This window comes from Gossypium hirsutum, chromosome D13 (assembly GCF_007990345.1).
Source record: "Gossypium hirsutum isolate 1008001.06 chromosome D13, Gossypium_hirsutum_v2.1, whole genome shotgun sequence".
Lineage (NCBI taxonomy): Eukaryota > Viridiplantae > Streptophyta > Magnoliopsida > Malvales > Malvaceae > Gossypium > Gossypium hirsutum.
Window position 1 is genome coordinate 13358548 of NC_053449.1, and position 27045 is coordinate 13385592.

At 33.3% G+C, this 27045-nt stretch overlaps 1 long non-coding RNA gene across 2 annotated transcripts; it reads right to left on the minus strand.

The window, feature by feature from the left end:
* Positions 1–3808, minus strand: LOC107919640 (uncharacterized). Of its 2 annotated transcripts, XR_001690406.2 has the most exons (6): positions 3345–3808; positions 2747–2826; positions 2198–2276; positions 1471–1566; positions 634–717; positions 1–371 (listed from the first exon to the last, which is right to left on the minus strand). It is a non-coding gene; the product is annotated as an uncharacterized lncRNA (long non-coding RNA). The 2 variants fall into 2 exon arrangements; XR_005922701.1 differs by lacking the exon at positions 2747–2826 and having other exon boundaries at positions 42–371.
* Positions 3809–27045: the final 23237 nt, after the last annotated feature.

Genomic DNA, 27045 nt, shown 5'->3' on the forward strand with positions numbered 1-27045 from the left:
CAACGAAAGATATATAATATAAATTGATAACTGAAGTATAATTCAAAATATTCTTACAATAATATTAAAATTTACAATGTTAAAAATATTCTAAATGTACTGGAATGTATTGCATGTAATCAGTGGGCAGAAGTTAAACAGAAAAATGCATACACTGAAGAAATTCACAAAGACAGGACCATCAGGGACATCTGCGACACTGGGTCAGTTGATGATGATGGCTCCAAGGGACCATCCATGATGGCCATCCTCGAGTTCATGTGCATCATAGAACCAAATGCCATTTATTTCCTGAGAAGCATTGCGGTATAGTAGATATTTATCCTGAACTTCATACTCGAAATCTCCCAAAAGGTTTCCCACCAAATTATCTGTTTACAAAAACTTTCTTAAGAGACTATTTTTCTTAGTTTAATCATCATTCTAACCAAAATTTGCAAAAAAAAAAAAGATCAATTATAGAACATATTATATAATAAATCAAGAAACCAAAAAGGGTAGTAATTGCAATTTGTAAAAATCAAATAAAAAGAAAATTAACAAGGAGAGAGAAAATAAAAATGCAGTAACTTTGAACTGTGTGCCTCCAACCATATTCATAACAAGGAGAGAGAAAATTCAAAGAAAATTAACCTTGCTCATGAAATTTACTAAAGTAGAAGCAAACTTCTTTGGGTTGTTTCCTCTAACAAAATGATATGACACTTTAGCCATGTTCTGCAGAGGAAAAAAATCATATAATTGTTGGCATCCACAATCCACATGCATGTTAAATAATGAATGGGCGATGAAAATCAATGTACAATGAGGAGCGAGAAATAAGGACACTTTCAAAGGCTTGCATGGATTAAAAAGGAAGCATCTAATTTATTTGACCAAGCATATTTTAACAGAGAGACAAAGGACCTCAAGAAAGACACCACAATGAAAATGATGATTTTTCCATAATAATAACTACAATGAACATAATAGGCTTACTAAAGTTTTAAATGCAAAATCCCAAAATCTCGATACATGACTAAAGCTGTGAAGGTTTCAATAGGTGTAAGTAAACTAGTTCAAGCCAACCAACCAACCAACAAATATGGAGATATCATTTTCGAGTACATAATGAACAATGTATGGTTACTAGAACAGTGTACATGTTCTTTTACTCATTTTGAAGTGAATATAGGTTTCAGATTGGGATCATCTCTGAATGAAGTGCTCATACATACCATGCCAAGAGCCTGCTTCCTTTTTATCATGAAGGATGCATGCATTTACTAAAGTTATTCACATTTAGAAATTATATAGAATTTACACATCTTAATTACAAATGTAAACGAAATGAATGTATCAAATAATGTTAGTGCATTATCTGCAAAACATTAAGTTTATCATTAGTATATAGTAAATTATTAAAACCTTGTAAACCAAGACAAAAGAAAAATGTGGTTGAAGCAAAAGAAATTTTACTTCAAAACCTACCAACTCGGTAGACTTTGGAATATATATTCAACCAGCATAGCATGCAGTTGTGGATCACCATTTCTGGAAGCACCAAACTCTACAGACCACCTAAAACTGAAAACAATAAAAATAGTTCAGGGAAAATAAGTAGTGTTACCATTAAACACAAATAAAAAAGTCTTTTATTCTCTCTTCTATTTTCATGTCTTTCATTTTCGTATTACTCGTGACCGTAAATAGTATAATCTTATGCCCCCACACATACTGCAAATGTTGAGAGGCTGTCATTCATCTATCAAATAAGAAGTATAACTGGAGAGGCTGTTCCATAATAACTTAATCGACATGCCAGTACTTGGTATAATAGCAATTGGACAATCTGCCTAATATAATGGCAGTTAAATCGACATGCCAATACTGAAGTTATATTTTGAATAGGAGGAAGGTCAACCATGTATGTAAAGCTTATTAACCATGAAATAATGGCAATTACTATAATGATGTCATCTTATATTAGTTTCAATTTAAGATTTACACAGCCTTTCCAATCTGAAAACCCACACTCTAACCTAAAGAGTCCTAAGGAGATAAACGAAAATAGACTGATACCAACCATCTTCACTACATTCTGAAGCCAAATTTGAAATAACCAATGTAAACTACATTATGCTTTAGCACAAAACATTGAGTAAAAACTTTACTAACAATCTCTGGACCAATGTAATTGAAGGAGGAAAAAGAAAACCTGGCCATGCTTCAACTGGAGACATGCACTCAACTCAAGCAGATCCAAGGCCTCAGAATATCTTTCAGCAGATAAATATCTGAAATAAAAAATGCATGTTTCAAAATAAAAAATAAGTCTTCCAAAGTAAACTAAGGCATCAAACGTGGTACGCACCATTGTTAAATTTGTCCCAACTGCATAATTAGTAACATAAAATAAAGAATAAAAAGGGAAAACTCAATCTTACAAGCCTAAAGCAAATTGGAAAAAAAGAATAATGCAAGCAGAACATGTTAACCTAGTCAACCTTACAAGCCTTTTATCCAACCATAAGGGGATTTACCCCATTAAGCCCCATCCAAGACTAAGTACAGTTAATTCCTATGTTGCTCAGGCTCTTTTCTTTTACTTTATTTGTGAAGTCCCTCTGTTTGACACGTACAATGGGCATGGCATTCCAACCCGACATACACCCGAGAAACATAGAACAATAACAGTTCTAGAAATTTTTAACTCTTAAAAATAATAAAATAAAACTAGTGATGGCAAGCAGTCATAGTGTAATACCGTGCACTTATTGATTTGTACATCTACTGAGCTCCATAGAAATTACCCTCATTTATAGCTTTCTCTAACTTATCAATATTCTGCGTTTCATATCAAAAGCAAAAACCAAAGCAATTAGAAATCATTCTTCACCAAAAACATAAACTCATACTTCGATATAAAACTACACTATTTATTGGTCTAATTAGAAACCATTCCTCAACATAAAAATAAAGTAAAATCATACTTAAATCTAAAGCTACACTCTTTATTGGTTTTCTCTTGCATTAAAAAAAAAAGAGCTTGTTTTTTCAAAGAACAGAACTTTCCACATGCAAATACTACAAACCCAAGATTAAAATAGCAAAAAGGTTTAAAAGCTCCTCCTTTTGAATGAAACTTTCCATCCTTCCAACCTCCTACACTTCTATTTTCTTACCAACCAAACAAAAGCTTAGGGAACAAGTACATAAATGTAAAACATACAAAATTATCAATTTGTTTATTCTTTTTTTCCAGTTTTCCACGAAAAAAATGATGGGTTATTTCCAACATTTTTTTTCACTGAAAATAATCTCAAAAAAAATATACTGAAAGCAATAGAAATAAAAAAGAACACCTCTTGAACAAGAGGAAGTGCAGATCTTCTTAGTTTTTCTCTTGACATTTTCCCTTAATATCCTCTTTCACTTCTTGTTCTTCAATGGAAAGAAAGTACTAATTTTTCTTCTTATTCAGAAAGATCTGATTTCTTTTTTCCTTCTATTGATTTCTTATTCAATGGGAAGTTTCAGTCTTCTCTTTCACCTCCTCTTCCTCCGGTTTCTTGTCATCTAGGGTTTCCGTCACCATAGAAATTAGAAGTAAAATTAAAAGGAAACTGTACGTTCCCTTGAAAGCCTAAAATTAAAAGAAACCCTAACAGATCGAGAGAAAAAGAGTAGCTATGGTGAGTGAATTCAGTGCAGTGAGATGAAAAAGAAAAAGAAGTGTGATTGGTGTAGGTGTATTAACTTGTGTTGTTGGAAATGGGAAAATTGGGGGCAAATTTTGAGATCAAAAGGGAAAAAGAATTAAGTACAAACTTTTATTTGGGGGATTTAGGGGACTTTGATTACCTTTACCTTTTGCGACACCATTTTGTTTTGTTAAAAATCTTTTATTTTTCCTGCCAAAAATTATTAGTTAAGTGATTTTATAAAATATTTATTATTACTATTTTTTATAAATTGGATTTTTATAAAAAAAACCGTGTTCTCAAAATAAATATAGTAAGAAAACAAATGATTAAATGACTGTAATTAATTATTAAGTTAGAATTATCCAATGTAAGCAATCAATCTCTCACATATCAAATTTCTATTAAAGGTTGAGACGATAATCATGATTTTATATTATTCTTTTCCGATCTAATCTCCATTTTATTAGAGATATTTCTTTCTAACTAAAATATAACCATTTTGCTAGATGTTTGATGTGGAATGATTTTAGTTTTTGTATTTCATTTTTATTTGTTATAATTGGGCCCTATCCAAAATAAATAGTTACCTATCCATATCAATCTGATATTTTTTTTATTCATTTATCAATGTTTTTTTAAATCTAATATTTAAATATATCAAATGGTTTAGATTAAATATTTTTAAATATAAAAGCATTAATTGATTGTATAAAATTTCATCATTTAACAAATCTCAAGTAAACCTTAAATCCTAAACCATTTAATATATATAAAGTTTATCTATTATCTCTTAAATAATTTAAACTATAATCATAATTTTAATATATTAAAATTAAAATTATCTCTTTACAATTATATAACAAATTATTTAATATATAAAAATTAAAAAATACTAATTAATCTAAACCCTAAACCCTTATCCCTTAAACCCTGAATCATAAAACATAAATCATAAACCCCTAACCTCTAATCCCTAAACCTTAAACTCCAACCCTTAAACCTTAAACCATAACCCATAATCCCTAAACCCATAATCCATAAACCTTAAAATAGTAACTCCTAAACCTTAAACCTTAAACCATAAACCCTAAACTATAATGATAATTAATTTAATATTTTATAATTAATACTATCTCTTTTACGATTATGTAAGAAATTATTTAATATATAAATTAAAAAACAATCAGTCATGTGTCCAAAAAACTTTAAAATCATTTTAAATAATAGTATTTTAATTTTTTTCATTTTTAACAAATATTTTTCTATGTTTTTACTTTTAAATTTTGTTCTACGTGTCATTATTCTTTCTGAAGAATTTAAATATTCCATTAAAAATAAATTGTATTTTAATTAATATAAATAAACCAGTTAAATAATAAATAGGCAGATAAAATATTTTTTGCGGCGATTTCTAAAAAGTGCCGCTAGTGCTCGATCTATAGCGGCGTTTTTCAGAAAGCGCCACTAATGCCACTAAAGCTCAACATAAAACGGTGGCGTTGTGTTTAATTTTTTTCGGCGCTTTTGGTCAACCTATAGCGGGATTTTTTAAAAAGCGCCGCTAATGCTCGATCTATAGCAGCATTTTTTGAAAAACGCCTCTACTGTTCGATCTATAGCGGCATTTTTCAAAAAGTGCCGCTAATGCTCAATCTATAGCGGCATTTTTTATCCAAACTCTGCTAAAAATGCCTCTAAAAACCTGTTTTACTATAGTTATGGTTTTTGCACATAAAGCAAAATGGAAGCAAATGTTGCTTATTGGTTGTCTAAATGTTTAACTAACACTAAGTGGTATTATGTGGTCAGATCGTAGTACAGAAAGACATCTTGCATTAGTATACAAAGCTAAACATGTCCTTAATTTAATCATAAATGAGCAAACCAATTGAAAGACTAATATGTCGTCTATCAAGTCCAATTGGGAAAGATGCCTTGTCTTAAGAATCAAAGTGGATGACTCCTAGAAGATAGAGACACAGATGTGATTGACTAGACTAACAGTATATCGAACATGACCCAGGAAAAAATAGATCTTGAATCCATTTATGGGTTTATTCACTTGTGACATTTATAGTGTGACATACCTAAATCCTGAGGGATGGCAGGCTATGTATGCGTGACTCGTACATTTTAATGTAAGATGTAAGACTTCTGTAGTATGTAGCATCATTTAGAATAGTGAAATTCATAGTCCAAAACATGGGTAAATGATATCCTTTAATTGACATTACATGGTTGATGAAAATTAAATGTGGCTACAGGTCCTCTGTCTTTGTGATGGATGACTTGATCACTATTTGATAGTGATTGAATTTTCATGAAGGAAGATGTAATAGTTACCATGAGATAAAATATGATTATATTGGGAGAACGGATATTATCCAAAAGAGATCAAGGATATCCTATGAGGGTAACACACTAATGACAAGGTCATTGAACGAGCACTAAGTAGTTGCTTTCGTAATGGTATGTCGTTGGGGAGAGCTTAGTCATGATCCTATAGTGGAATAACTTCGTGACTAAATGAGTTTATAATTAATAGTCAAAAAGAAAACATTTAATTATAAATCATTTGATCCTCAACAACATATGTCCATTCGGTCCTTTCGCTAGCTCGCTGAAACCAAAAATGAATTGCGTGTTTTAATAAAAATTAACTGAATGAATAGAAAAAGAGAAATGGTTTTCTCCGTAATGGAGAAATGAAATCATTTGGAAATGAATGTAGGTTTCCAAAAAGTGGGAATGAAAATGGAAATTTGCAATCCTATATGGATTGCATAAAAATATCAGAAGAATGAGTTTATGGCTTTAGACTATTTTGAAGCTCGAAAATGAAAATAAATCATTCGGTCATAGTGAACATGTTGAGTTGTGAATTATTGAACATATTTTCTCAAAATTTTATTAGGGACAAAATCATCAAAATTTTGCTTGGGGTAAAATAAGGATGAGAAAATTGTTTTATATATAGATATTAAAGTTTATTTTGGGAAATAAAAAAAATTGAATTGGGTTGGATCATATTATAGAGTATTGAGTAAAAAAAACCTAAGAGGTGGGACGGCAAAACCCTAGTATCATTAACTAGAGTTGTTGCCCCCTATATCCTAGATAAACTAGGATATCATTTTTCTAGTGCAAATAAACTTTTACAAATTTACGAGGGTTTTAACTTTTCTTCGTATAAATAGATGACACTGATAGAGCTATTTACATAACTTTTGAGAGATTGTTATTCTACCGAAAAATAGAGAGAATTTATTCTGAGCTTTTAAATATATTTCTTCAGAATAACAATATTACCAGTTTCTATTAAAGAAGAAAGAATTTCCTTTTTCACCAAAAAAAAACACTTTTTCTAGTTTTGTGTTTTGGTTCAATTGGTTCAAGCCCATACTTAAAGCAGTTCGTGGTATGAGAATAGCGGAGAAGATTGTTTGGTTAAAAGTAAAAAAATATCAATAATTCGCTTATCAGAAAATATAGGTATGTATGTATTTAGTTAAGGTTTATTGCTATAAATATCACAAACTGGGTCGATTTTCAAAATTTTAATTTTCCACTGTGTAAGAAAACCGTTTCCAAATCAGGATTTTTCCAACAATTGGTATCCAAGTGCTAGGTTGTGCTATGTTTATGGTATAAACTGAGACTAAATTTTTTTGTTCATCTTGTTTGATTAATATTTGATAATATGTGACATTCCTGTAATTATTCACATGTTTAGGGGAATGTATGTGAATTAATGTATCTTGTAATTATTCTCATCTTATCTCCAAAGACATAGAGGTTTGTTGAAAACTGTAGAAAATTCAAACATCCTTGTCTCTTCGAGCATAAGCCTTGGACACGCTTTATTCTTCAACCTTTTCTGTCCATCTTCTTAGTCCACGAAATACCCAAACTTTATTTTATCCATAAAAACCTCCATATGGCTTCCAAATGATTCCAACTCTCTTTTTATCCTACAAAATATAAAATTCAACCAAAAGATAAGTTTACAAGCATATTAAGTCATCAAAACACATGGGAAACTTATCAAAATATATGCAAAATTAAACTTCTCATCAAAACACATGGGAAACTTCCAATCATTCCTTTCTTGGATAACATTTATATGCATAATTGAGAAAGCTTATGGCTACAGAATGTTCCACTTAAGCTACTCCCATGTATTAAATTATGTTAGGACTGTCTCCAAAAATAAGAAAACTTTAGTTGGAAGTAACCCATAGTTTTGAATGAATACCTTCAACATATCTACTTTTTGTTTATCTTCCTGGTCCTGGCTTATTAAATGTTGACCAGACATGCAATAATAAAAACTTTTGATGCATAACCATGCAACTGAAGCATGGTTCCATGCATGTATGACAGAATTGCATGGTAAACTAGTCTAGTTCAATTTTAACTTGTTTTGATGATGAAAATTGTTTCTAGCTTCTTATTTTTTATTTTTCTTATTTTTCTTCTTTGTTCTTTGTTCTTTTGTTGTTGATAATCCCTACAAATGGTATCAAGAGCCTATCATCTTTGAGGGCTTTTGATCTTTGTTGTTTGTTAAGAAAGAGAGAAAGAGAAGTTGCTTTGTTATTGCTATACAACATGAGTTTTTCACCACCACCTATTTTTGCCGGTGAAAATTATCAAATATGGGTAGTGAAAATGAAAACATATTTGTAGGCTCATGATTTGTAAGATGTGGTTGAGACTGATATAGAGCCATCTCCATTGATAGCTAATCCTACAATAGCTCAAATTGGACAACATTATGATGATTGTGCTAAGAAATACAATGAAATTTCTTGCTTGCAAAATGAAGTCTCTAATGTGAGCTTCACCAGAATTATGACCTGTGACATTCCTAAATAGACTTGGGAGATGATGAAGGAGGAGTTTTAGGGATTTGATAAAACAATGCAACAATAGTTAATTAATATGAGGGGAGACTTTGAGAATTTAAAGATGAAATAGTCTAAATCGGTCAAGCTTTACTTTAATAGGATAATGGACACAGTAAAAAATATCATATTTCTTAGAGAAGAATTCAACAATAGAAGGATTGTTGAGAAAGTAATTACAACCCTTTTAGAGAAGTATGAGTCAAATATCTCTTCATTGGAAGACATGAGGGGTTTGTCAACTATTTCATTATTAGAGTTGATAAATTCCTTTTATGCATAAGAGCAAAGAAGAGTTAATAGATTGGAAGAGCATTCTGAATGAGCTTTTCAGGCTAAAAGCAAGGAAGGCTCAAGCTCAAGCTTTAAGGGAAAGAAACCATGGTCATAAAATAAGGAGAGGCCAAAAAGAAATACTGGAACAAAGAAGTTCCTACCATGAACTCACTGCAAAAACTCCAAACACTTGGAAAGATATTGCTGGCTTAGGCCTGATATCTAGTGTAGAAGTTGTAAACAACTAAGGAAGACCACAATAGCAGCAACACAATCAAGTTCATGCTCAAGCTGCAGATGACAATCAAGCTCAGAAGGAGCATGTCTTCACTACATCCTATTTTGCAACTTCAACAGGGTAAAGAATGATTGGTTAATTGAACGCGGCTGTACACATCATATGGCACCAGATGAAACAATGTTCAGGGAGACTGATACCAACTTTGTTTCAAAAGTCAAGATTGGGAATGGGAAATTCATTTAAACCAGAGGAAAGGAGAAGTTATGATCAACACTCTCTTAAGTATTAAATCAATCTTAGGTGTCCTCTTTGTACCTGAAATTGACCAAATTTTACTTAGTTTCGGCCAACTGCTAAAGAAGGATTATTCTCTTATTTTAAAAATAAAGCATTTATGATTATAGACTCATATGGTCAAGAGTTAGTAACAGTGCCTATGACTGATAGATGTTTTGTCATAGATTTGAATTATTTAAATTTGAAGGGTTATGCTAGATTAGTTGATGAACAATGTTTATGGCACAAAAGACTAGGGCATGTTAATTACAAATCTCTCAGTTTGCTGCACAAGTTAGATCTAGTTGAAAACATGTCTAAAGTTGATGATAAATGTGCAGTTTGTAAAGTCTTCTAGCTTGGGAAGCAGGTCAAATTGCCATTTCCAGTTAAGAAAGCATGGAGAGCTCATGACAAGCTTCAATTGATCTATACTAATGTGTGTGTACCTATGAATACTTCTTCACTAAGTACTAACAAGTACTTTGTTCTATTTATTGATGACTGTACAAGTTACTATTGGGTGCATTTTTTGAATTAAAAGTCAGAAGTAGCAAATTTGTTCTGGAAGTTTAAAGGTAAGTTTAAAAATCAAGCCAACTGTAAGCTTAAGTTACTAAGGTTAGACAATGACAAAGAATACACATCAGTAAAGTTTCGAAGATTGTGTAAATAGGCATACATCCAGCATTAACTAACCAACATCTATACACCCCAGTAGAATGGTGTTTGTGAGAGGAAGAAGAGAACAATGATGGATATGGCTAGATCCTTGTTATTTGAGAGCAAATTGCTAAAAAAAATTTTGGATGAGGTAGTGAATACCTCAGTGTATCTACTCAATAGATTGCCAACTAAAGTAGAAAAGGGCAAGACACCTTTTGAAGCCTGGTTTGGACACAAACCATCTATTTCACACTTGAAAGTGTTTAGTTGCATTTGCTATAGAAGTGCAAAGAAAGGGTACAGGCTATGGTCGGATCAATACCTTTTACCCCACAAAACTCTTTACCACTCAATGTTCAAAGACGTTCAAGCAGGAACCCTCGGTTAACAGGTGCGGGAGAAGGGTTAGCACCAACAATCCGTTGAAATGCTCCAATCATAACTTCCATCAGAAGGCCTACACCCTCATTAGGTATGTTCAATCTACGCAGCGACATAGGAGGTGCATAGGATGTACCATCCTCTTGAGCGTTAGCTCTCACATTAATACATCTAGGAGGCATATCAAATCTAATCTAATACACACAGACAAACAAAGGTGTGAGTGGCAGGGAAATGATCCAAGTTGCATTCCTACAAACAAACTATTGGATTAAAGGAAATGTGTTCCCATTCCTACCCTACAAACAATTCAATCATAGACATTCCGAAAAATTTAGGCAATCAAAGTAACTTAAACGCTTGGGTTTCTGGATCCATGGGTTGCAAAACTCTAATTCACACAACAATCACCTAGGTCTACGTGTTAGTGAACCTAGGCTCTAATACCACAAAATGTAACACCCAATACCCGACCTGGTTGTCGAGCCTGAATATCAGGATGCCACAACACCATCTCTTATCAAAAACAATACAAATGGGCTCGTTCTTAAAGAAATGTCTTCCATTTTAGCATTTACACAAAATTTAAGTAAAATATACTCCTAATTATTGTTAAGACTTGCTACACACACTTTAATTGATCATATACTAAAAATTGTACATACATGAGGGCCACTTAGCAAAATTTCAAAATTGACCACATAGGTATCGATACTGGAACATGGGTATTGATATTTTCCTTACACGATATCGATATCGATTGAAAAATCGATACCAAAACAACATTCTATTTCTCACTTAAAAATATAACACTAGAAAGTATCGATACCTTTCAATAAGTATCAGTAATTTTACCCCTAGTATCGATACTTGTGATATGATATTAATACCAAATTACGATTCTGACTTCCTACACATTTGAAAATCACAGAGGCATTTTTTTAAAACTCAAATATTGATACCGCTTCTCCAGACAGTAAAAATTCAGCATATTTAAGCATACAAACCATTCCAACACAAGTCTATTCAACATGCATCATTTACCAAATCAAATAAACGTCACAACAACTATAATAACAATTTCAAACATTGAAAATAAGTCCGAGCAATAATCAACATATCATGATTCAAATATTTAAATCCGAAGAACAAATGAGCTCTGGAAACATCCAAAATATCATGGCAAATACTAGCAAAAAGTCTACAAAATTTCCCTTATTTCCAAAATCATAAAAAAAATAAAATCATCTATGAAATATTACGAGAGTCTAGCTTAGATCAATCCCTTGGAACCACACCACTTACACCAGAACGCTACAAGTCTGCAATGGATTGAAAAGGAGTGGGTGAGCTTAACAAGCTTAGTGAATGCCTAGAACAACTACTATGCAGACAATTCATCAAGCATTAACGAAACAACCGTATAAGACAACCTCAACAGTTTCAACTCTAATTTCATATTATACTCACTCATGCATTATTTACTAGTTTATTTACATGGTAATCACATTCACTTTTAAGCCTATATCACATTACACATATAATCACATAACATTTAAACATATATCACAATACTCATAAACATATTTATAGAAATTTTGGCACTTGAGCTATGAAATGTAAAAGTGGGCTCTATCACCATGCATCAGATACAAGGATCTCCAACATAACAAATGAATCATACAGTTGAACATATCCTAAAAAGTGCAGCATATAGCTCACACTCTCCAACATGTCCTAGGGCCTTAATGCCGAAATCACATAACACATATAGGTGAGTACTCACAATCTATGGCATGCCAACTATATCTAATGGTCTCAAGGTTCACAAGGCCAAAATATTTGTTGTTAAACACATATTTTACTTACCGCTTTTGCAGTTTTTCACTGCAGAATCACACTATATTCACGACATAATCGCTGTCATATGGCACGCATAACATGCCCAAAATCAATTGTTTCACATTAACCATCATAAGCTTATATCACATGTCATAATATCACAATTTAATCCACAATTTCACAACACACAGTCACATATTAAATCAAGATTATGAGAAAACTTACACTCAGAATTTAGAGTAGGGGTTTAAGCTACTACTGATTACCAATTAACACATTAAATCGTGACAACAAGCAGCTATTCTAAACACTCGGAATTTAGAGTAGGGGTTTAGGCTACTACTAAATTACCAATTAACACATTGAATCGTGTCCACAAGCAGCTATTCTAAACACTCAGAATTTAGAGTAGGGGTTTAGGCTACTACTAAATTACCAATTAACACATTGAATCGTGTCCACAAGCAACTATTCTAAACACTCAGCAATACGCTTTCGCTGAAATGCCGAAAGCTCAAACTAGCCTTTCTTTAGCTCGTAAAAGGTCTTAATGAATCTGAAACTTCAACACAATAATTAAAACAATAACACAATCAACAATCGGCTAAGGATTCACCTTAAACAATAAAAAACATAATCTTAAGTTAAATTATCACGTAACTGAAACCTTCGACATAAAGTTTGAAATTTAAATATCTCGGTCTTTACTCAATCATTTTGCCTAAACCTGATTCCTTTCATCTAATTATTCACCTACAATAAATTCTCAACCTTTAAACTACACAAAACTAATTAATTCATGGTATCAAAATTTTCGACATATTTATGGCATTTTTCACGAAATTTATTAAAACCCAAGAAAGTTTTAACGTAACTTCAAAGAAAGTTTAGAAACCTTTTAATCTCATCAAAACTAATTTAAAAACACTTTGAAACCACGCTTTTATCCAAAATCCCGAAATCCAACATTAACGAACCAATTTTCAGCTTTTATTTAAAACATGCGATTCAATAGCTAAATACTCAGTTTTAAAGACTAAATAACATTTAAAAGTAATAGAAAGAGGAACAATTACCTTTGATGGATGAAAAATGAGCTCTTGGTTGATAACCTGAAAAACCCACAAACTTGACAATAGAGAAATCGATGGTATTGTTAGTGTTATTCTTGAAATTTTATTGGGGTTTAAGGCTTGGGTGTTGATAGAAATGAAAGGAATATAGTTTTGGAAATCAAAATTGAATAGGAGAGTAAGGAAGAACAAGGGACGACAAACAAACAAGGAAAAGGAAATAAACTATCATGGGTTTGCTGTAGAAGAAAGGAAAAATAGGTTGTATTTTAAAATTTTGTAAAACTGTTTCATAAACACACATAATTTTGACCCTTTTACAGATCAGTTCTTCTTTGAAAATTGAAAGCCTTTTCAGTATTTTTTTTTCAAAAATTGATTTAATTTTCAAACTACCATAAATAAAAACATTTCCGAATAACATGCTAACGAAATTCTTGAGCTCACTAAAGCTAAAATCCCTAAAATACCCTTAAAACTCCTAAGATTTTGAGGGGCTACAACTCTCCCCCTCTAAAAAGAATTACATCCTCGAAATTTACCTAAGCTAAATAGAGAAGGATATTGTTGTCTCATCCTATTTTCAGCTTCCCAAGTAGTCTTTTCTATCTTGTGGTTGTGCCACAAAACCTTAACTAGCGAAACCCTCTTATTTCTCAAAACCTTCTCTTCACGAGCTAAAATCTCAATCGGTTCCTCCTCATAAGTAAGACTAGTTCAAACTTCAATCTCCTCTACTGATACAATATGCGACGGATTTGAATGATACTTTCTCAACATAGACACATGGAAAATATCGTGAATTTGCTCAAGTTCCGTCGGCAACTTAAGTCAATAAGCTACCACACCAATCCTCTCAACAACTTCATAAGGTCCAACATACTTTTGACTCAGTTTACCCTTCCTTCCAAACCTCAAAACCTTTTTCCAAGCTTAAACATTCAAGAACACCTTATTGCCGACTTGAAACTTGATATCTTGACGTTTCAAATCCGCAAAAGATTTCTACCTATTTGGTGCTGCTTTCAAACAATCACAAATCAAATTTACCTTCTCTTCAGTCTCACGAACTAAATTCGATCTAGCATTTTGGTTCTCATCCAATTCTGCCCAACACAAAGGAGTTCTACACTTCCTACCATATAATGCTTCGAACGGTGACTGTAAGAAAACTATGCTAACCGTAAATATTGCTCCCAACTACCACTTAACTCAATTACACAGCTTCGCAATATATACTCTAAAACTTGAATTACTCTCTCTGAATGACCATCAGTTTGGGGGTGATAAGTCGTACTGAAAGTAAGTTTTGACCCCAAAACCTTTTACAAACTCTTCCAAAACATTGATGCAAAACGTGGATCCCTATCTAAAATAATTGAAACAGGAACCCTATAAAGAAGTAGAATTTCAGCAATGTACAACTCCACCAACTTCTGCAAAGGATAATTGGTATGCATAGCTAAGAAATACGCACTCTTCGAAAACCGATCAACTATTACCCATACTGAATCCTTCTTTGTCGGAGTCAAAGGAAAACCCGTAACAAAGTTTATAGTGATCCTTTTTCACTTGCATTTAGGAATAGCAATCGGTTGCAACAAAACTGAAGGAAACTAATGCTCTACCTTTACCTTTTGGAAAACAAAATATCGAGTCACAAAATCCATAAAATCACACTTTAAACCAAGTCAGCAATAAATCTCTTGAAGATCATGATACAGTTTACTACTACCGGGATGTATAATCTAAGGGCTACTATGCACCTTGGTAAGAATTGCTTGCCTCAAATCTACTTCATGCGGCATACATAACTTGCCTCGACAGTTCAATATACCATCATTGCCAACATCAAAATCTCTATTAACACCTTGCTCAACTTGTCGAATCCTTTCTAATAACTCCCCATCTAACGACTGTTTCTCCTTAATCTACTGTGACAAAGTCGACCTCACCATAAGTTCAGCTAACAATCCTCCATCACTAGCTAAACTCAAGTGAGCAAACATGGTTTTGAACTCCGTCATTGACTTCCTACTCAAAGCGTCAGCAACAACATTCGCCTTGCTAGGGTGATACTCTATAACACAATCATAATCCTTCAAAAGCTCAATCCAATGCTTATGTCTTAAATTCAACTCTTTTTGAGTTAGGAGGTACTTAAGGCTCTTGTGATCCATATAAATGACACACTTCTCACCATACAAGTAATGACGCTAAATTTTAAGCGAAAACACCACAACAACTAACTCCAAATCATGAGTACAATAATTGCACTCATGCGTCTTCAACTGTCTCGAGGCATAAGCCACAACCTTACCCTTTTGCATCAAAACACAACCAAGTCCCAAATACAAAACATCACTATAAACCACAAAATCTTTTCCAGGCTTTGGTTGAATCAACACAAGTGCCTTAGTCAAAACTACCTTAAACTATTCAAAACTTTCTTGCCTTTCATCAATCATTCAAAGACCATATCTTTTTAAAGTAGTTTCATTAAGGGTGTAGCAATAAGGGAAAACCCTTCAATGAATCTATGATAATAGCCAACCAAAACCAAGAAACTTTGAACTTCAGTAACACTTCTAGGCGACTTCCACCCTAAGAGCACTTTAATTTTCTTTGGATCCATTCGAATCCCTTTTGCTGACACAACATGACCTAAAAATGCCACTTCTTTAAGCCATAATTTACATTTACTAAACTTCGCATACAATTGCTTATCTCGCAAAATTTGCAACACAACCCTTAAATGTGCATCGTAATCCTCCTCAAAACGAGAATACACCAAAATATCATCTATGAAGACAACCAAAAATTAATCCAAGTACAAATGGTATACTCAGTTCATCAAATCCATGAACGCAGTAGGGGCATTTGTTAAACCAAACAACATTACCAAAAACTCATAATGCCTATATTGAGTCCTAAAATCAGTTTTCAAAATGTCAGACTCGTTCACCTTCAATTGATAATACCAGATCTTAAATCAATCTTCGAAAACATTGTTGCACCTCGAAACCGATCAAACAAGTCATCAATTTGAGGTGAAGGGTACTTATTCTTGATAGTCAACTTGTTTAACTTCCTATAGTTAGAACACATCCGCAATGAACCACTATTCTTCTTCACAAAAAAAATTTAATGCACCCCACAGAGATACACTCGGTCGAATGGACCCTCTATCAAGCAACTCTTGCAACTGAACTTTCAACACCTTGAGTTTTTTGGTGCCATACGATAGGGTACAATGGGCACCAGTGTAGTACCATGATAGAGCTCAATACAAAACTCAACTTCACATTTTGGTGGCAAACCAAACAACTCTTCAAGAAGCACGTTAGGAAAATCCTTAACAGTATGAATATCCTGAACTTTAACAGTACTAGATTCAGTAACCACAGAACGAGATGGCTCAGCTAAAATCTCCTCAACTGCTTTATCTCTCTCAACTAACTTATCAAACATCTCCACATTCTGAGTTACCAAGTAAACCCAAACCTCATGATTTAGTCCAAATTAGAAGCTCTTACAATAACCCCTCTAAGAAAGAACCATCTCAGGAGCATACTAACTAAGTGACACAAACTCTGGCTAGTAGTCAGCCATTGACAAATCACCTTGAACCAAATCCAAGAACTCATGTTTACGAGCCTCCATATACTACTCGTCTATGAACTTCTTCTTAAACACCTCAAGAAACTAACCCAAAGTCAAACGATCAGCGGTAGTACCTCTCCTAACCGTATTCCACCAATGATGACCCTCACCATTGAGTAAGGATACAACATAACCAAACTCTTCCTCATCAAAATAGGACATCTACTCAAGGATCCTTTCAACTCATTCCAACCAGTACTCAGCTATGGTTGGACCAGTACTTTTTACCCTAGAAAACTCTTTACAACCCAACACCCGAAGACGTGCAGGAGCAGGGTAAGCACCAATAATCCACTAAAACGCTCCAATCATATCTTCCATCAGAGGGTCTACACCCTCATCAAGTATGTTCACTCTACGAGGTGGTACAGGATGTGCAGAGGATGTACCATCCTTTTGAGTGCTAGCTCTCATATTAACATATTTAGGAGGCATGTCGAATCTAATCTAATACACACAAAACAACCAAAGATGTGAGTGGCGGGGAAATGATCCAAGCTACGTTTCTATAAACAAACTATAGGATTAAAGGCAATTTGTTCCCATTGCTACCCCACATGCAATTCAATTAGAGACATTCCAGACAATTTAGACAATCAAAGTAACTTAAATGCTTGGGTTTTTGGAACCATTGGTTGTGAAACCCCAATTCATACAACAATCACCTATGTTCGAGGGTTAGAGAATCTAGGCTCTGATACCACTAAATGTAACATCCTATACCCAGCCCGATCGTTATGCCCGAATAACAAGATGTCACACCACCGTCTCATATCACACATAGTGCAAATGAGCTCATTCTTAAAGAAATGTCTTCCATTTTAGCACTTACACAAGTTTTAAGTAAAATATAATCCTAATTATCGTTAAGACTTGCTACACACACTTTAATTGATCATATAATAACAATTGTACATACATAAAAGCGAGCCACCTAGCAAAATTTCAAAATTGACTACGTAGGTATCGATACTATAACATGGGTTTTGATATTTTCCTTACGCGAAATCGATACCGATTGAAAAATCGATACCAAAACAACATTTTACTTCTCGCCTAAAAAATAACAATACAAATTATCGGTACCTTTCAATAAGTATCGATAATTTTACCCCAATTATCGATACTCGTGATATGGTATCGATACCAAATTACGATTCTGACTTCCTGCACATTTGAAAATCACAAAGGTATCTTTTTAAAACTCAAATATCGATACATCTTCTCCATATAGTCTAAATTCAGCATATTTAAGCATATAAACCATTCCAACACAATTCTATTCAACATGCATCTCTTATCATATCAAATAAATGTCACGAAGACTATAATAATAGTTTCAAACATCGAAAATAAGTTCAAGCAATAATCAAAATATCATGACTCAAATCTTTAAATCCTAAGAACAAATGAGCTATGGAAACATCCAAAATATCATGGCAAATACCAGTAAAAGTTCTACCACATTGCCGTTATTTCCCAAATCATAAAAAATAGTAAATCACTTGTGAAGTATTACTAGAGTCTCGCTTGGATCAATCCCTTGAAACCACACCATTCACACTGGAATGCTACTAGTCTACAATGGATTGAAAAGGAGTGGGTGAGCTTAACAAGCTCAGTAAATGCCTAGAAAAACTACCATGCAGACAATTCATCAAGCATTAACGAAACAACCGTATAGTACAACCTCAACAGTTCCAACTCTAATGTTATATTATACTCACTCATGCATTATTTACTAGTTCATTTACATGGTAATCACATTCACTTTTAAACATATATCACATTAAACATATAATCACATAACATTTAAGCGTATATCACAATACTCATAAACATATTTATAGACAATTTGGCACTTGAGCTATGAAATGTAAAAGTGGGTTCTATCACTATTGCGTGTAAATAATGCAAATGTGCAAGTGTACATGTCGATTCAAGTAATATAATGATGAGTGAGTATCATCTCCACAGGGATCGGAAGTTGATTTGAATTGGTAAGTGTTATTGAAGATTTGAATAACGAAATTGTGCAAAAGGAACAAAGTATAAATTGGTGAAGGGAATTAAAGAAAGAACTAATAATATCAGTTATAAATAAAAAATGATCAAACAATCTAAATGTCGTGGCAATTCACAAGGAACAAGTAGAGAGTATTTCTGTTGTTGAATGATAATGGTTGGAATTAATTAGGGAATATTTTAATAACATAATAATGCCATGGCAAAGTTATGACCAAACTACTGCCCAGATATTTGCTACTGCAGTCTACTTCTTTCAAGAGTTAAACTTTAATTATTATTCAGAGTCTGTGTATGTCTACAAGAATCACAAATGATAACCTAACTAACGTTCTATACCTGTACAAATCACATCTTCTATTTCTAGAGTGATGCGAATATTCTTTCGATTACTCACTTATATCAATCAATTAATAATCTAATTTTTTTAATCCTTTCAGATTCAAATCTATCTAAGTTCATAACATGCAATCAACTATGCCTAGAGCTTGCATGCATTCCAAATAAAAAAGAATTGAATGAAATAATAAATTTAATCACAAGCATACCATAGGCATTATAGTTAATTCAATATTCACCTAAACAATTCCAACTCGAAGATAATTAGCTCATGGGTTGGGCAATGAAATCCAAAATTAAATCATTCATCAACTTTAATTTCACGAATCACAGAATTCATGGTCTAAATGATTAGCTCATGGGTTGTTGGAAAGAATTGTAGGAAGTTCTCGCACCATTCTAACTTATTATCTAGATTCTATGCAAAACCCAGGGCAGATTTCTCTTCCCCTTCTTCATGTCTAAGGTCTCCCTTTCTTGAGCTGCTCCCTTCTTCTTCTCTTCTCAATTACTCCACCAGATTCTTTTGCAGAGAGAGTAACTGCTCTCTTTATTTTCTTTTTCTCCTTACAATTCGTGTGTCCCCTTTCTTCTATTCCCTCTCCTCCTTTTATAGGGTAGACCCATCCCATTTAGCACATATCTTTTACTCATTTTGTTCAGGGTGATTTATCTTGTACACGTACAACTAGCTGAGAGTAACGTGAATTGAGTGCTGCATCATCTTCTTGGAATTGCCATGGCATTTATGTTGGCAATCTATCCCGCCATTACCATAGAAATGTCTCACCTCCTTCGTTCTCTTTTCCTCTTCTTCTTTTTCTTCGTCTTTCTTCTTTCATCCTACATGTACTTGCGACCAAAGACAACTAGACCTCTTTCCAGTAATTAAAAGTAACATAAATTTACAACTGCAACACAATCCAAGCTTTAGTATACAATGCTCTAATAATAAGTCTAAAATGCAAACATATTTTCTTAATTACAAGAAAATACTTCATATTAAAGGCATGAAATATAACTCTTTTCAAGATTTATTAGTCACCACTCATCGGATACACGAATCTCCAACATAAAAAATGACTCATAGAGTTGAACATATCCCAAAAAGTGAAGCATGTAGCTAACACTCTCAATCACACCAAACATGTCCCGTTGAATTGATCTTAGCTCACATTCCCTTATTTTTCCAACATCTCCCAGGGCCTTAATACCCAAATCACTTAATACATATAGGTGAGTACTCACAATCCTATGGCATTCCAACTATATCCAATGGTCTTAAGGTTTACAATGCCAAAATATTCGTTGTTAAGCACATATTTTACTTATCGTTTCTGCATTTTTTCATTACACAATCACACTATATTCACGACATAATTGTTGTCATATGGCACGTATAACATGCCTACAATCAACTCTTTCCTAATAACTATCATAAGTTCATATCACATGTTATTATATCACAATTTAATCCACAATTTCACAACGCACATTCACATATTAAATCAAGAGTATGGTAAAGCTTACACTCAAAATTTAGAGTACGGGTTTAGGCTACTACTAAATTCCTAATTAACATATTGAGTCGTGTCCACAAGCAGCTATTCTAAACATTCACCAATACGCTTTCGCCGAAATGCCAAAAGCTCAAACTAGCCTCTCTTTAGCTCGTAGAAGGTCCTAATGAATCCGAAGCTTCAACACAATAATTCACACAATAACACAATCAACACTCAACTAAGGATTCACCTTAAACAATAAAAAACATAAGCCTAAGCTAAATTTTCACGTAACTGAAACCTTTGACATAACAAGATTGAAATTCAAATATCTCAGTCTATACTCAATCATTTTGTTTATTCTTTTCATCTAATTATTCATGCATGATAGATTCTCAACATTTAAACTACACAAAGCTACTCAATTCATGGTATCAAAATTTTTGACATGTTTGTGGCAATTTTCACGAAATTTATTAAAACCCAAGAAAGTTTTAATGAAACTTCAAAGTAAGTTTAGAAACCTTTTCTCATCAAAACTAATTGAAAAACACTTTGAAACCACGTTTTTATCCAAAATCCTAAAATTCACCTTTAATGATCCAATTTTTTTACTTTTATTTAAAACATGCGATTCAATAGCTAAAAATTCAGTTTTAAAAACTAGATAACATTAAAAAATAATAGAAAGAAGAATAGTTACCTTCGATGGAAGAAAAACAAGCTCTTGGTTGATAACCCAGAAAACTCACAAACTTGACAATAGAGAAATCTATGGTATTTTTAGTGTTTTTCTTGAGTTTTTATGGAGGTTTAAGGCTTGGGTGTTGATAGAAGTCAAAAGAATATAGTTTTGAAAATCAAAATCGAATGAGAGAGGAAGAAAGAATAAGGGATGACAAACAAACAAAGAAAAAGAAATAAACTATCGTGAGTTTGCTGTAGAAGAATGGAAAAATAGGTTGAATTTTAAAATTTGGTAAAACTACTTCATAAATAATAGAATTTTGACCCTTTTATAAATCAGTCCTTCTTTCTTTCAAAATTGAAAACCTTTTCAGTATCTTTTTCAAAAATTAATTTAATTTTCAAAATGTCATAGACAAAATTTTTTTTAATACCATGCTAATGAAATTCCTGAGCTCAAAAGCTAAAATCCTTAAAATACCCCTAAAACTTCTATGCCCAAAATTGGGGTGTTACATTGGGTGAACTGGGTTCGCAAAACCATTATGATGATGGCAAGATGAGGTCACAGTCTAGCGATGAGCTAACTTGGGAGCTTTAAAGAGGTTGAAACTATAGAAAGCTGGAAAGAAGCCATGCGAGAGGAAATGAGCATGACTCATAATAACTTAAATTGGGAGCTCGTTGAAAAACAATCACACACAAATGTCATTAGTGTCAAGTGGGAGTTCAAAACAAAATTAAATGATGATGGGTCGCTTAACAAGTTAAAGGTGAGGTTGGTTGTGAAAGTTTCAATCAACAGTATGGCATTGATTACTAGAAGACTTTTGCACTAGTAGTAAGGCTAGACACAATCAGATTATTATTGGCCTTAACAACAAAGATGGATTGGAAAATTCATCAGCTAGATGTTAAATTAGCCTTTCTGAATGCCTATTTTCAGGAAGAAATCTATGTGGAGCAACCTCTTGGGTTCGAAGTTAAAGGAAAAGAGGAGAAGGTATATAGGCTTAGAAAGCCTTATACGATTTGAAATAGGCTTCGCGAGCTTGGTAAGAGAAGAAAATTGGAAAACTCACTTTGCTAATTGTTTCGTTGTATATAGATAATCTACTTGTGATTGGAAGTATCGAAGTCTTAGTAAAGGAGTTTAACCAACAAATGGTGAACATGTTCGAAATGTTAGATCTTGGGGAAATGAGATATTTCCTTGGGATGAAATTTTGACAAGTTCAAGAAGGAATTTTTATAAGTCAACAGGGCTTTGCATTGAATATTTTAAAGAGGTTCTGTATGGAAAAGTGTAAACCAATCAAGAAGCCTATTGCACTTGGAGAAAAACTCTATAGTAGTGAAAACTTTCAGAATGTTTATAAGAAGAACTATCGAAGCCTTGTAGGTTGTTTGTTGTACTTAACAACAACAGGACCAAAAATTATGTTTGCAGTTGGCTTGTTGTCAAGATTTATGCACTGATGTGATACTTCTCATTTCAAAGCGGCGAAGAGGGTGTTGAGATACATTAAAGGAACAATTGAATTTGGTATTTGGTTCGCAATGGCGAACACCACAATGGCGTACTCCTTAAAACTTGTTGCGTACACTAACAGTGACTGGGCAGGATTAGTGGATGATATGCGAAATACCTCTGAATATTTCTTCTCACTAGGATCTGGGGTACTCTCTTGAAGTTCGAAGAAGCAATCAACAGTGGCTCAATCCACAGCTGAGGCTGAGTATGTAGTTACAGCAGCAACAATTAATTAAGCAATTTGGTTGAGAAAAATTTTGTTTGATTTGAATCATGTATAGGTTGAAACAACTCATTTTTTTCGACAACCAGTCTGCCATAGCAATTGCAAAGAACCCAGACTTTCATGGAAATACAAAGCATTTTAAAATCAAGTATTACTTTGTAAGAAAAGTTGAATAGAGCAAAGAAATGACTTTGGGTCATTGTAGTACTGAGGGTCAACTTGCAAACATCCTGACCAAACCACTTGGAAAGTCAAGGTTTGAAGAGTTGAGGGATAGAATTGGTGTTCGCAGCATGAAAGCCAAGGAGGAGTGTTATGAGATAACAATCCATGCAGCAAACACACTTGGCAAAAACATCAAGATTGGTGAGCTCACAGAAAGTGGCGAGCTCATTAATTTTGGTGACCAAGGTTCACAATATTTTGAAGAACTAAAAATATGAATAGGATTTGAAGAGCTTATTGCAAGTTAACTTTACTTGCAGGTCAAGTTAAACAAAATATATTTTGTTTGTAGAAGATTTAGTATATAGTAGTATAATATATTTAGCATTATTAGTATAAAATTTTTTGTTATTTCTTTCCATATTTAGGAATATTTTTCTTATAAATACCCTTGTTACATTGTTCAATTGATATATATGAGTGAAAATAATAATAAAAACCTTAGCAGACAATTTTGTTGCTAAAAACTTCAATGTCTTCCCAAAACTTATATATGAAATGCCTATGAGCCTTCAGCTCCGAAAATCAAATTTCAATTTAGATGCTTCATTTGACAAAAGTATATATACATATATATATTCTTCTAAAGTAAAGCAAGACACTTGATGGAGACAATAATGGCATTAAAAGTTGGCAATCAAATGCATTGCAAAGCCTAAATTCTAACATCTGCAAAGCTATAAAATACGAGAATCAAGAAACAACCAAATGATGCAAAAAGAAACCATATATGGTGTTTACAAATAATGCAATAAGAAACCCAATATGATGTCTACAATGTTGGAAGACATGACAGCATTGAATGACATAAAACAGCGGATGAGGTTATTTACATGGTACTGGGAAAGCTTGCCTGAACCTGAAAATAAGCCACCAACCATATTTGCTGCTGCTAACTAGTGTCAACTATCTCCCAGAGTTCCCCCAAACACTTCAGTAGGGAAAAATTTCCTCATTTAAGGTTCTTAAAATAGCCCCAATGAAGTGGTCAGGGGAACTCCAGGGAACACCTGACATTTCGTTTCTTATGTTATAGTTTCTTAGTATATTTATGCATAGAGGATTCACTGTATAAATAGGCAAGGTTCACTAAGCTTAGATATTGACACATTTTAAATGATCCATGGTGGGGAAAATGATTGAGAGATAGTGAAATTCGTAGGTTTCATGTTGTGGGAATTGAATCTGGCCAATATTTGATGGAAAATAAGGAGTTTGGCAATAGAATAGAACAACAGTAACTAGTGGACAGAAAGCTTTTTGGATTCCCCTAACTCTTTCATGTTAAAGTTCTCTCCATCCAACCTTTTCATTTCACTGTTCAGAAAAAAAACACTTTTTTCAAGTATGACATACCATGCCACATGATTAGTAACATTCACTTGGATTATTTCCTTGGCCTTAAAGATTAAATCACTTAATATGCTTGCCAGAGACTTCGTTCTTAGTACACGAAACAAATGCTGCACATCCACTGAATAAAAAGTTGAAAGTTATCTCTCATCCTACGTTTCCACAGAGTTAAAGCACTTTATTGACAAAATTTTGAAAACGTAGGATAATTATCAATATTTGGCATTTCAATTAGACCATAAGTTTCTATCTTAAACATTGTCAATCAGATTGGAGCAACAAAAACTCTCCATCTCTGCCTGTTAAAAAGAGTTATATGAAACCGTCTTCTTTTCCCTTGGAAATTTCTATTCATTTTTGTTAGGATCAAGCAAGAAACAAAGTCTACTTGTCATTTGTTTAGGCATAGCTGAAATGATATTATGAAAATAGCCTAACCTTGCAAGAAAAGTTATCAAGGATTGCTAGTTAGCCTGGAAACTATACTTCATCATGTAACTGATAAAAAGCATAATTTCCTACCAGTTTAAGCCGGAAAGATTTTCAGTTAGTATGCAAAGGAAAGAAAAAAAAACAGTTTTAGTAGGTAATCAATCAACTTTATCAGGTTTATTTTGATCTTTATTAACAAGGCAATATTATGCTAGCTAGAATTGTGACTCTTTCATATCAAGGCTAGTAGCGCAACAAGCCATTTGAATCACCATTATAATTAACTATAGAAAGCAGACCATTTTGGCCAAATTCTAGTAAGCCTTATCTCCACTGGCTTTAAAGTTGTTTCCTTTCCAAAGTTATTTTATTGCTCTTCAGCTTTTACCTTCTAGGGAAACCTATTATCCGCAATATCTTAAATCTGATTTTAACATATGAAAATATAAAAACACCGCATAAAATAAACGCGATTTTATTACTCTTTAGCTTTTTCCTGTATTGGGAACAATTATTCCTCCTCCTGGAAAACATTGCTATGCAAAATTGAGATATAGCTTATGGCTGCAAAAAGTTCTACCTAAACACTTTTAAACTGCTCCATGTATTAAATTATGTCAGTACCGTCTCGGAAACAAGAAATCTTCAGTTGGAAAAACCCATTGTTTCCAAAAAATACCTTTAACATATCTGATCCTCGTTGCTTCATGTGGAAACATCAGCTGATTAACCTCAAGTATTCTGTAAGACACTCGAGATTATCTTCGATATTTCCGGTTGCTTGTTTTGATTTATGTATGTGCATCAAAAGATGCTCGGATAATACCCTTCTGAAATATTAATGTAGACACAATAACAGACCAGATGAACCCTTAGCAAGGATTTTGAAGTCAAAAGTTGTATAAAATTCTGGCCATATATACTTTTATTCACTGCCCATCATTTTCTTCACCCCCACATAGAATCTAAGCAGCTGTGTTGGTGTTTGTAAAACAGAAAGAAGGAAAGAACAAGCAGACTACAGGAACAAAAGAATGGTTCACCCACTCATTTCATCAAAACATTTTATCTTTGAACCAAAACACTACCAAATTGTTGAAGCAATGGTCAGCATGCAGCAACCAAGACTGTCGAGGGCACTACATGCAGAAGCTGCTAGTTTACCAAGCCAGCAAGCTATTTTTACTTCATTTTGTATTTTTAAGTTAATGTAATGTAACTTAGTTGTATTTCAACTATGTTAGGTTTATGTTTGATGTAAAATTGATGGTGATTGAGTTGATAAATCAGCTTTGTTCACTTGTTCAAGTTAATTAGCACAAGTTACCAAGTTACTTAGTGGTAGTAGGTTGAGTTTAGGTTAACCTACTGTTTTGTCAAGTTGTAAACTTGTTTATGTATTGGCTTCATACCATTTTCAATTTTTTGAATGAATCCAACAAGTTTTCATCCATATGCTCTCTATTTTAGTTTTGCTTAAAGTTTTGTTTCATTTTTCTGCTTTGTTTCTGCTGCAAGTCACGAGTCTTACTCGACAAGCATTCTGTTGAAGCTTGCTGCTGTTGCACTTAGATCCAACAATTGGTATCTAGAGCCATATTCTTAGAAGACCTGTTGTAGTTCAGTATCAAAACCATGGCATCATCAGGTTTTTCACCAGCTGCACCACCTGCCTTTAATGGAGAGGGCTTCAACATTTGGGCAGTTAAGA